The sequence below is a fragment of the Bemisia tabaci genome, chromosome 9, assembly GCF_918797505.1.
Source record: "Bemisia tabaci chromosome 9, PGI_BMITA_v3".
Taxonomy (NCBI): Eukaryota; Metazoa; Arthropoda; class Insecta; order Hemiptera; family Aleyrodidae; genus Bemisia; species Bemisia tabaci.
In genome coordinates this window covers 26,837,371-26,850,266 of record NC_092801.1, presented here as the reverse complement: position 1 = coordinate 26,850,266, position 12,896 = coordinate 26,837,371, and the positions used below count along the sequence as shown (strand labels likewise).

The 12,896-nt window shown below is 42.1% G+C and overlaps 1 protein-coding gene and 1 non-coding gene across 6 annotated transcripts in view; one reads left to right on the top strand and one right to left on the bottom strand.

Moving 5' to 3' along the window:
- The window catches only part of LOC109037690 (coronin-2B), a 132,223-nt gene that overhangs the window by 54,201 nt on the left and 65,126 nt on the right, over nt 1-12,896 (bottom strand). The gene's annotated exons all lie outside the window — the stretch shown is intronic.
- On the top strand, nt 8,555-8,626 carry TRNAT-UGU (transfer RNA threonine (anticodon UGU)). The gene has a single exon. It is a non-coding gene; the product is annotated as a tRNA-Thr (tRNA).

The window sequence follows — 12,896 nt, the reverse complement described above, 5'->3', positions numbered from 1 at the left end:
TCTGTATACTGCCGTGCTAAGGAAAAACGCCGTATGAACCTTCAGGCGTTGCCGAATTTCCTTTGATAAAACACGAATTTCCTGGTAAACTTATGAATATTTTTCTTCCATTTTTTCAGATAATTTTCTTCGCATTTTCAGCTAAAATCCCTGAAAATTTTAAGGAAAAATATCCGTAACTTTCCTCAAAAATAAACTTTATATCGGAAGAAATTTGGCAACTCCTGAATGTTCATACGGCATTCTTCCTTGGCACGGCAGTATGCTGCTGTGCTAAGGATAAAAACGCCGTAAGAATATTCGAGAGTTGCCAAATCGCCTCCTGCAAAATGTTGATTTTTAAGGAGAGCTACGAATATTTTCTGTTGAAATTTTCAGATAATTTTGATCTGATTGCGAGTAAAAGTCTCTGAGAAATTGGAGGCAAATATTCGAAGATTTTCCTGAAAATTCCCACTTTATCCACGGAAATTTGACAACATCTGAAGGCTTATACGGCGTTCTTCCTCGGCAAGGCAGTATACAAGAGACGCGATCATCCGCGGTGATTGGGATTGGAGCTCCCGCGGTTAAGCAAAATTCGCGGATAAGTGAAATCCGCGGATAAAGTAATTCGCGGATAATCTGAAACTTAGCGATTTGGCCGGGAAGAGGGACCGAAAATACCATATTTCAGAAGAATCTATCTAAGAAACTTGTCAAATATTAGACAGAAATGTATTTATTGGTTAAACATTAATGAATTTCTGCTCAAAGAAGTTATTGTGCCAAACATCGTTTCTGGAAGGAAGTTTTTGCAGAAATTGGCGCCATAAAATAGCAGCGTTTTTGGTTTAAAGCCACCGAAAAAACCGCGGAAGATCCGATAATCAAGACTCCACTGCACTTGAAGTACATTTTGCGATACATTTGCATACATTTTGCAATACAAAGCTACCAGTTCCGAGACGATATGACAGCTGAACTGACACCAATAGTGATGAGGATGACTGAATGCAACTATTATTCGCGTTCTTAGGATGTGCGTGGTGCATATCCGAAAAATTGAAGGGGAACTAGCTTTGGAAACGTCAAATCACAAAGCAAATGGCGCTTCTCGACCGCATCGAGCAGAAAGGGACCAAGTCACATTAGCTGCTGCCAGATTTAATTGGACACCTTAATTTTTTACATGAAAACAGAAGTGCGGATTTTGGCGCAGATTTCAATGAATTTTTTGCACAGTGCAAGGCTAATTTCTTACAATTTTCAAAAGAATCCGTGAAAATGTTCTCACTTAAAAAAATGAATTGCCAAGTTAGATTTGGCAACACCAGGGTGTCTACTAAAAGAGAATGGTCAAAAATCAGTACTTTTACAGTGCTTTTTCAATACTTCCTTAAGAAATTTTGTACCTCCTCAATAGAAAAATTTAGTACTTTTTTAGTGCCTTCATTTGACGAAATTAAAAAAATTTCAAAAATTTGAATTTCTCACTCACAAATGAAAAAAATTCCGGACCTCCTTGCGGAACATCCGCACTTTTTCAGTACTTCTGGACCGCCCTTACAAAAGCAGTACTTTTTCCGGACTTCCCGGAAATTCCGGACTTGTAGACACCCTGAACACCTGATATGGCATTATTCCTTCCTGGTAAACGCGGTCAAAATACTCCGCGAAAACTTTAGCGAACGATCCGACATCAGCGAAAGACTACCGGTATTCTTGGAGCCCAAGTTTCCCTATTGCAAGCCACGCACGTAGAGCGAGTACAGTACAGTTATCTCCATAACACCGGGGAAAAAACCATCGACGAAAAAAAAAGAGAAAAAAATGCAACAAATTGGGGAGCGGGCTCGACTCCCTGCTTTCTCCCCTATTCCGCTTCTGTGACATTGTTGCCGAATCGAACTGAATAATATTCAAACGAATACGGTCTCACATTTTCCGGGCGGCGATCTGTCGACGGGGGTTCCCTGACCTCCTTAACAAGTGTCTCTTTCCGCTTTGTCGTCGCGGAAGGCACACACGGGGGCGAGCTTTCCGGAGTGATAGGACATGAAATTTTGGTACATTTTTTTAAAAAAACTCCGTTCCTCCCTCGTAGTAAAGTTTAAAAAAAATACCGCAAGTGAGAGACGGAATTTTTTAATTTTTTTTCTATTATATTTGACCTGTGGCAATTCGATCCACCCCCTTCCAACGAATTTTCTATGAAATTTTGACTAAAGTTGCATATTTTTGTTTGGTTCGTCACGTTTTGAATTTCAATGGGAGTTATGAGTTCCTATCCTCACGATGTAAAAACCTCGTTCCCCCCGGACGAAGGAACGCAACTCTATTCTAAGATCAGGGTTGCCACAGAATTTAGAAATGAAATTCCCTGACATTTCCCTGATTTCCCTGACACATTTTGGTGAAATTCCCTGAAAATTGAAGATCTGACGGATGGTTAAGAAGCCATAATTGGACTACATTTTGCAATTTGGAACTATAAATTCCGGCCCGGTTTAAAATCAACGCATGTGCCATTAGTTTCCCAATGCACATAAGTGTTTTTCCAGAATAGCCAGAATTTATAGGTACAAATTGCAAAATGCAGTCCAATTGAAAATAGTTTTCAGGCAAAATTTAAAGAATATTCCTGACATTTTCGTCATTTTCCCTGACATTTCCGGGTTTGTCTGACTGTGGCAACCGTGTAAGAGTGCAAAATTGAAGAGAAAAAGTAATTTTTCTACTAGCACCAGAATGCACCTGCGCAAGTTTCGTTGACATTTTTTCTAATTTTTCACAAGATCAGAGGAAAATTCAGTGTGATTTTCAGTTAGAAATTCCCAAATTCTCCTGATGAAAAAGCGACTTACGCCTTTGGAATTTTTTTATCAACATGGCGACGTATTGACTCACCCCACTGTGTGACGTCGCGGGCAGTATGCGCTTCAGATCGATGAACGAGTGTTATGTGGGGTTAAGTCGATGGATGAGTCATTGTACCCGAGCGCGCTATGCCCTCTTAAGTATAAACAGCAGATCTACGTAAGGTTTCCATTGGAATCGTGCTGTTTCTCATTAGGAGGGTAGCGTGAGGGTGGGGACGGTGGGTGCTCGAGGAGTGTATGACGTCACTTTTTTCGACGTCATCACGGTACAACTCACCACGAGTAGCGAAGCGATAGGATGGGGAATGCAGTTCCTGCATCAGCCCGCCATTCTTGGATTAACTGGACTGCATTTTGCAACTTGGAGCTATAAATTCTGGCTCATCTGAAAAAACACTTACGTGCATAGGGAGACCAATGGCACATACGTTGTTTTTAAACCGGGCCAGAATCGATGGTTCCAAATTGCAAATTGCAGTCCAACTGATACTAGGAAAAGCGAATTTTCGCGATCGAATTTAATTCATTTTTAAAATTGGTGAATGATAAGTGTTTTCAATGAATAGTGAATTTCCACCCCAAGCCTATAACATGCACGAGTTACTAATGTTTTCTTTTCTTTGGTTTAGGTTGGGGCTTCTCTCTCTAAATTCCGTTATGTACCCCCTTCCCCCCTCTTTCAGTTATAGCAGTATAGGGTAGCATGATACTGCCGCATCAACAGGAAAACCATTTGAAACGCTTCCAGATCTCCAAAGGTTCACTTAATAATTCCGAAAAAATGAGTAAATTTCAAATTTTGTGAAATTAATTCGAGCTTCTTGAAATTTCACTTTCCATCCCTGGCGATAGGTCATCCGATGTAAACAAGGATGTAATGAATTTTCACCCAATATACATCGCAATTTTGGATCGAAAATGTAAAGAAAATGTGACCGAATCTCGGCGCAAGCCGGGCTCGGAACTCGTCGACCCATCCACATATGCTCACTCCATGCACACGGAGAAAAAAAACTTCGTGCATGGGACCCGAAGTTGAGGTCATATGAATCTCTGAAGTTTTCTGATCACGCATCCGAAAACTAGAGGTCGAGCTGCCGACATTGGATCAGACATCGAGGCACTTCGGTACGTAACGGAGTGCTTCAGATGTCTGACCCGAACTTCAACAGCTGGACCTAAAGTTTTTGGATACGTGGTCCAAAAACTTCAGAGATCCATATGACCTCAACTTCGGGTCCCCCTCACGAAGTTTTTTTCTCCGTGGGATTAAATTAAACTCAATATACTCTATGTAGTATTCACATGGATGAACCTGCAGCAAATCTCGTCTCCGTTTCAACTGCAATTCGGAATCCAACAATGAGCATGGATTCGGAGCTGGGAGTGCGGGAGCTGCCCTACCGTGCTACGGGAAGAACGCCGCATGAGCCTTCAGGGATTGCCAAATTTCCATTCATTAAATACGAAATTCCTGGAAATCTTGTGAGTATTTTCCGAAAATTTTTTTTCAGGATTTCAATCACAATTTAATCCATAGTATCTGAAACTTTCGAGGGAAAACATTCAAAATTCTCCTGAGAAATTAACATTTTACTGGGGGAAATTTGGCAACTTTTGAATGTTCATACGGCGTTTTTCCTTAGCGCGGCAGTGCCGGTGTCGCGCCGTGATTAATTTTTCAGCGCGGCTGGCGCTGACAATGAGTCGTGTTTGCACGAGTTGTCGCCGCGCCCGCCGGCTTTTCTCCGTTCATTGACAGGCTGACCTTCTTCCGCTAGAGCTCTCAGAAATCTCGGAAATACAGGGAACTTAACCAGATTGGAAAAATATAAATACTGGGAATCCGTCCCGAGGAAATTCTAAAAATAAAAGAATATGTATTGAATATTTATGGCAAGAATAGGATTGTCACAGAATTTAGAAAATGCAATTCCCTGACACATTTTGGTCCCATACTAAACACTTCACACGTCAAACCCACACTAAAAAGCAAGCAAAGGTGCCATGATAATTTTTTCGTGACATTTTCGTCATTTTCTTGACATTTGACATTTTTTGTTTGAAACGTCAAACCTGGTCTAAAAAGCAAATAAAGGTGACTTGACAATCTTTTCCTGACATTTTCCTGATTGCCCTGACACATCTTGGTGAAATTCCCTGACAGTTGCATAGATGGCAAAATGTTAAGAAGACATAGTTTAAAATAGTTTTCAGGCAAAATTTGTAGTTCGAAACCTCAAACATATTTTAGAGCGCAAATAAAGGAGATTTAATAAAGTTTCCCTGACATTTCCCTAACCTTTTAAAATTCCCTGACACTTCCCGGTGTTCCAAGTATTCCCTGAATGTATGTGGCAGCCCTGAGTACTATTATAAATTGTTAACATGAGCTCCATTCTTTTTATTTTTTCTTTATTTTTTCATTTCGTTTTCAATAGGAATAGAGGGAGGAGTGCTACGAGAGAAACGGAACAACGTTGAGCTTAGCCTACTCCCACGAAGTGCGTTACCGAGTTTTGAACATCGCGCCTCCTTATCAAGATCTTCCGTCTCGCATGGGGCCCGCTCACCCGTGCGGAACCCTTTCCCCCTATTTCCCACCTCTTTTACCGCGTTGTTGAAAATGTATCGGCCCCTCGTTAAAAAAGTATATCATTATCACAGCGAGATGGGGTTCCGTAGGATATGTGTTACCGGGAAACAACAAAAAATGTTCGAGAACCCAAACCAGGAGGCAAATCAGGGTGCTCCTATTACGGTTGCCTCAGAATTTAGAAAATGAAATTCCCTGGCATTTCCCTGATTTCCCTGACACGTTTGAGTAAAATTCCCAAATAAATGCTTAAATGGAGATGTTGTACACTGGAAAAAAAACACATTGGATCCAGAGTTCAGACTCTTGAAAACATTGACAAGAAAAAGGACTCTTGATTCAAGCAGATTTAAGCTTAAATCAAAAGGAAATCCGCTCGAATTAAGAGGCTTGGTTCTTGATTTAAGCTTAAATCTGATTGAATCAAGAGTATTTTTTCTTGTCGATGTTTATAAGAGTCTGTACTCGAGATCCAACGTGTTTTTTTTCCAGTGCATGTGTAAGGAATTTGCGATTTGACTGTTGATTTTTATGTAAAAGTTCGCGAGAAACACGATGGTGCCACTGGTTTTCTCTGCACTCAACTTCAAAGCTCAAACAAAGCTCTCAAGTTACGGGCAAAATGGAGGGGGTATCCCATCACGCTATCCTGAGAGTCCACCTCTACATCATGACAAATTCTCCATGCAAAGATAGGGAGCAAATGCATTAGCAGGGTTGCCGTGTTTTCAGTTTTAGAGTCCCCAATAAAGTGGCAGCCCTGTCAATGTATTTGCTCCCTATCTTTGCATTTGCATAGAGAGTTTGCTTTGATGTAGAGGTGGACGCTCAGGATAGCGAGGGATATACCCTCCATTTTGGCCTCAACTTGAGAGCTTTTTTAGAGCTTGGGAGTTAATTTCAGAGAAAACCAGTGACACCATCGTGTTTCTCGCGAACTTTTACATAAGAATCAATTGTCAGATCGCAAATCCCTCACTCATGCAACATCTCCATTCCCGCCGAACTTATTTCGCGCCGCGTCCTTGCACTCAGGGTAACCGGTGGTCAAAATAGCAACTGAGGAAGCGTGAATTTCGGGCCGGGATTTTCAAGTGTGGACACCCTGGGTCCTGGGTATGTCACTTACACTGGAAAAAAAATTGGATCTAGAGTCCAGACTCTTAAAAACATCGACAAGAAAAAGTACTCTTGAATAAATCAGAATCTAGCTTAAAGCAAGAACCAAGCCTCTTAATTTAAGCGGATTTCGTTTTGATTCAAGCAAAAATCCGATTGAATCAAGAGTATTTTTTCTTGTCGATGTTTTTAAGAGTCTGGACTCTAGATCCAATGTGTTTTTTTTCCCAGTGCATAAATGCTTCAATTATTCGCTGATATTTTATCTAAAAGAAAGAGGAGAAAAATGACTCATTTGGCAACATCCGTGTTGGTTTTTTACGGTGTTTTGCACCTCGACGTGCCTCGAATTTCACCCGGAAAAATTGCGTCCGGTCGTACGGCCATCCCAGCTGACTCAGTTTCAACGAACGCTGGTCCAGGCTCGTCATCCCTAGCGCAACCCGAGACCAGTGGTGTGGCGTGCTTTGCGATACATCGTTTGATCTGCCATTTAAACCTAAGGAAAAGGATCGATAAACAGAGTGTTCGCAACGAACACCTTAATATTCGATCCTTCGCCACAGCTTCAAATGGGGAAATATCGAAAATCGATCATTAACGCCTCGAAACTGCAATCCGAGACGTCGCGTCGCCGTCGAGCCGGGAGTTAATTAATTTTCCTCCGATTCCCCGTAAAATCGTTTCGCGGAAAAAAGATGCCGACCGCAGTTTATTTTTAGGTCGATTTAAAAATTTAGCGCGGAAGCCCCTCGCGCAGTTCACTATCAGCTATGAAAACTTCCTAGATTGTTCCTTTCATGTTGGTAGAATATTCTGTAAAACGTCAAGCAATAAAGTTGGCTTGTTTTTTTTGAAATTTCTTCGAAAAAAAAGAAGGAGCGAAAATTCACGGGCTTAAGGTGATTCGATGGGCGCCATATTATGTGTCAGAACGGCATGCGATATATCGCATCAATTGGTTCCATTTTTTCAGCTACTCGTCATTTTTCTCCAATTTTAAGATCGCAATTCTGTTGTCAGGAGCCTAAAGCACTCACTTACCAATTTTAACAAGGAAATTCAACGTATTAAATGCGTGGTTTTTTCAGAGAGAAAACATCGCATTCGATACTGATAACGAAACTGCTCTCGAATGCGATATTTTCTCTCTAAAAAAAACCACGCCTTTATGACGTTGAATTTCTTTGTTAAAATTGGTAAGTGAGCGATTTAGCCTCCTGACAACAGAATTGCGATCTCAAAATTGGAGGAAAATGACGAGTAGCAGAAAAAATGGAACCAATTGATGCGATATATCGCATGCCGTTCTGACACAAAACATGGCGTCCATCGAATCACCTTAAGCAGTGCCGATCAATGACGTGGCATGCTTTGTGAGATATCGATCGAACTGCCATTTCAACCTATGAAGTGATCTATGAACATGGCGTTCGCAACGAACGCCCTAATAATCGATTCTTTGCCATAGCTTCAAATGGGGAAATTCCGATGGATAGAGGTTTATTAAAAGTTCATTTTCCATCAGCTGAGACGCGAAAATTTTTCGAGGTACGCGACGATTTCAGCACTGGGGAAAAAAACACATTGGATCTAGAGTCCAGACTCTTGAAAACATTGACAAGAAAAAATACTCTTGATTCAATCAGATTTTTGCTTAAATCAAGAACCAAGCCTCTTAATTTAAGCGGGTTTCCTTTTGATTTAAGCTTAAATCTCATTGAAAAAATACTCTTGATTCAATCAGATTTTTGCAAAAATCAAGAACCAAGCCTCTTACTTTGAGCGGATTTCCTTTTGATTTAAGCTTAAATCTGATTGAATCAAGAGTATTTTTCCTGGTCAATGTATTCAAGAGTCTGGACTCTAGATCCAATGTGTTTTTTTTCCAGTGAGGCGTTTTCTCTCTCTTACTACGCATGAGTGCTCCTCCTTGCTACGTCTCAACACAAGAGCTCGAAAGCAGATCCATATCTCAGCCTCTTTAGATTAGTGGTAGAGCGCTGGTCTTGTAAACCAGAGGTCGTGAGTTCAATCCTCACAGGGGGCAGTCGTTTTGTCACAGAGGCCCCTAATTCAGTTACCACCATAATCGGTACTCATCAATAATAATCCGAATGATTTTGAGTAAATTGAACTTAGAAGAGGGGTTAAATTCCAAACTGTTGTCAACCTGATTTCTGTTTTCTGATCGCCCAGAACACTAATCAGTGGCGTGGCGTGTATTTAGACGTATTGATTGATCAGCCATTTAAACCAATGGGAAAATGGTCTATAAACATGGCGTTCGCAACGAACGCCTTAATAATCAATGGAGATGTTGCATGTGTGAGGAATTTGCGATTTGACTGTTGATTCTTATGTAAACAGTTCGCGAGAAACACGATGGTGCCACTGGTTTTCTCCGAAATCAACTCCCAAGCTCAAAAAAAGCTCTCAAGTTGAGGCCAAAATGGAGGGGATATCCCACGCTATTCTGAGAGTCCACCTCTACATTAAAACAAACTCTCCATGCAAAGATAGGGAGCAAATACATTGACAGGGCTGCCACTTTATTTGGGGACCCCAAAACTGAAAACACGGCATCACTGCTAATGTATTCGCACCCTATCTTTGGCATGGAGAGTTTGTCTTGATGTAGAGGTGGACTCTCAGGATAGCGTGGGATATCCCCTCCATTTTAGCCTCAACTTGAGAGCTTTTTTGAGCTTGGGAGTTGATATCAGAGAAAACCAGAGGCACCATCGTGTTTCTCGCGAACTTCTACGTAAGAATCAACAGTCAAATCGCAAATTCCTCACCTATGCAACATCTCCATTCTCTGGCAGAGCTTTGAATGGGGAAATTTCGATAATCGATCATCCACGATTATTGAAATTGATAGACAAAGCTATAGACAAAGACGACAAAAGGGATTTGGAGGGCTCCTATTGGTGAAAGCAGGTGGTGGCAATGGACATAGGACGTAGGTAATGGACTAACTAACGGCAACCCACTGAAGACCCGGCAGTTAGTCCATCATTTTCTTCACTTCGTCTATAAGAACCAACCATGTGAACCAATAAGATCGCTCCATACTCCCTATGTCTTCTTTGTCTATAGCTTTGTCCATCAATTTCAATAATCGCCCCGCTGGTACCGAACCACCATAGACTCAAATGCGATATTTTTCGGCGCTTAAGTCCTTTTAAGATCAACCGATACAAATATATGCCGCGGAAAGTGAGGCGGGGTCCTGGCATGGCGATGCGCGGCGTGGCGATGACCTGCTCATGCACAATGCGATGGCGCAATTGTTATGTGTTATGACGTGTGGTCATTAGCCGCCGCCGCTGTGGCTGTTGCTGTTGATGGATCGCCGCTTCCAGGATTTTCACTCGGAATCACGCGAGGGCCGTCCTGCCCCCCCCCCCCCCGTCCCTTAAAGAGGGGGCAACACCCCCTCCCCGGGTGCCCTCGTTGAATCCGAACCGAGGAGCTTCGTAACTTCGTGTCGGTGGCGATGCATGATTCCGAGAGGAGGACTATGGGGAATGATTCAAAGTCGAAAACATTCCTGCTGTGTTTTTTTTTTTTTTTTTTTTTTTTTTTTTTTTCAATACCATTTATTTGTGGAGTTTTTTTTTTTCGTGTTGGAAGGTTGGCTGCCCTCTTGGTCCCTTAAAGACACATACTTCGACTAGAGTGCCTTTATAGGGAGAGTATGGACAACTCGAAACTTTGGAGGGTAGGTTTGACCCAAGGTAGATTTACACAGGTATGGACAGAACTAAACAACTGGCCTCTGATTGGCTCTCCAGCGGCCCCTTAACGTCAGCCATTTTGTATGTTTTGATTATTTTGATTTATTATGTTCGGTTTATCGTTTGTCAAAATTTTGTGGGATTTTTTGCACAATTTTGGTTATACGATATTAATTTTAGCGTTTAAACGCACAAACGTTTGAATGTTAATTTGATTGTAATTTAATTAAAAAACGGGCCTCTTAACCTACGTCACGAGGTCATGTGACACGTACTGAGGCTCATGGGAAATTTTCAACTTTTCCATACCTGTGTAAATCTACCTTGGGTTTGACCAGGTCATGTAAGTAGCTCTTGGGGCCCAAAAAGGCAGCCAACCTATGCACTCGAATTATCCAGTGGTACTAATTCAAACTCCGAGAGTAGGTGCACTGATCAAAAATTATAAAAGCACGTATAAAACTTTGATTTTGCATAAAATTTCTCAGTTCCAAAGCCTTAATCCTTAAAAACGCTTGTTTACAACGCGCTATCGGCCATATTGATTAATCTTTCAAATGCATAGGTTGGCAGCAGCACTTTACTAGTGATTTCCGTTTCTCACGTTGTCGCCCTTTTGGGACCTATGAGCTACATAAACCGAGTTGTCCATACTCTCTCTATAAGGTACTCTAACTTCGACGAGTCCATACTCTGCCCATGTAGGTACTTCGTACTCCATTTCAAACAACACCAAAAGCATAATTTCGTTCCGCGAAAAATCCACGAAGAATGGAATGTTGCATGTGTGAGGAATTTGGGATTTGACCATTGATTCATATGTAAAAGTTCGCGAGAAACACGATGGTGCCATTGGTTGTCTCTGAAATCAACTCCCAACCTCAAAAAAAGCTCTCAAGTTGAGGCCGAAATGGAGGGGATGGGGATATCCCACGCTATCCTGAGAGTCCACCTCTACATCCAGACAAACTCTCCATGCAAAGATAGGGAGCAAATAACTTGACAGGGCTGCCACTTTATTTGGGGACTTTAAAACTGAAAACATGGCATCACTGCTAATGTATTTGCTCCCTATCTTCGCATGGAGAGTTTGTCTTGATATAGACGTGGACTCTCAGGATAGCGTGGGATATTCCCTCCATTTTGGCCTCAACTTGAGAGTTCTTTTTGAGCTTGGGAGTTGATTTCAGAGAAAACCAGTGGCCACATCGTGTTTCTTGCGAACTTTGACATAAGAATCAGCAGTCAAATCGCAAATTCCTCACACATGCAACATCTCCATTTCGTTCGGCGAAAAATCCACGAAGAATTGGTCAGTAATATCGCGAATCCCTCACTCTTCCAAGAACCCAATCCAAACACCCGTCAATCTATAAATCAGTAATTAAAGCGCGTAAACTCGTTCCTGCGAGTAGCTTTTGCCAGGCGACGGCGATGGATGTTTCGGCGCGAACTTTCGCGATGATTGGACCGGACGGACGACCGATGAAAATAGCGATAGCGCCGCCGCCGTGCAACGGAAACCAGCAGTAAGTAGCACCCCATGATGAGCCTCGTCAACGCCTCGTCACACGCCAACCGCGACTCAAACCGCGAGGTGCACTTACTGCTGTCTTCCTAAGTAATGTAAATTACGCGACGGGATGGTTGGAAAAGCAACCTAAGATGAACTGGAATCCTAGAGGATATACGTTGTTTTGACTTGGAAGGTGTGTAATTGAAGGGTGGCCGCGTGGCGAGTCGAAAAATCGCGGTCTGGTTTTTGACGGCCGAGCCGAGGATGCAGCTTTCGCGAGCGCACACATACACATGCACGTACGATACAACACGCACTTTCATTGACACCTGCCGCTGTGTGGCGGGGGGTGGGGGGATGCTGGGATGCGCTGACACCTATCATTAGTTCGATTTCCCTCGCTGATTGAGTCATCTCCGCGAAATGGGAGCGCTGGTGCCAGGTGGAAGGATAAAGGCGTCTGGAGACTTATCAGCTTTAAAAAAAAACTTTTTTAGGGGTGTTTACTAAAACAGGCTGGTCAAAAATGAGTACTTTTACAGGACTTTTTCAGTATATTCTCGAGAAATTCAATACCTCCTCCGACAGAAAAATTTCGTACCTTTTCAGTACCTCCATTTGAAGAAATTAGAAAAATTTCAACAATTTGAATTTCTCGCTCAAATTGCGTCAAAAATTGAACGAATTCCGGACCTTTTTGCGGATTTCCGCACTTTTTCAGTACTCCCAGACCGCCCTTGAAAAATCAGTACTATTCCCGGACTTTCCGGAAATTCCGCACTTGTAGACACCCTGAGTGTATTTTCTCGTGAGAATTGTTAAAAACGCTCAACATTTCACAATGTTCCTAGTAGACGAAATGTAAATTTAATATTTATGTAGGATAATTAATGTAAATTCCTCAAGTGACAAGCACCGCAACGAGGCCAAACTGATGCACCTTTGGTTTGTTTTCCGTGCGAAATAACTCAAAATGCGCACAAAAGCGGAGCAGGAAGACACAGAGAACAACATATCCGAGGGGCTCCGAAACAAGTCGTTTCAGGAAGGGAACATCTCCA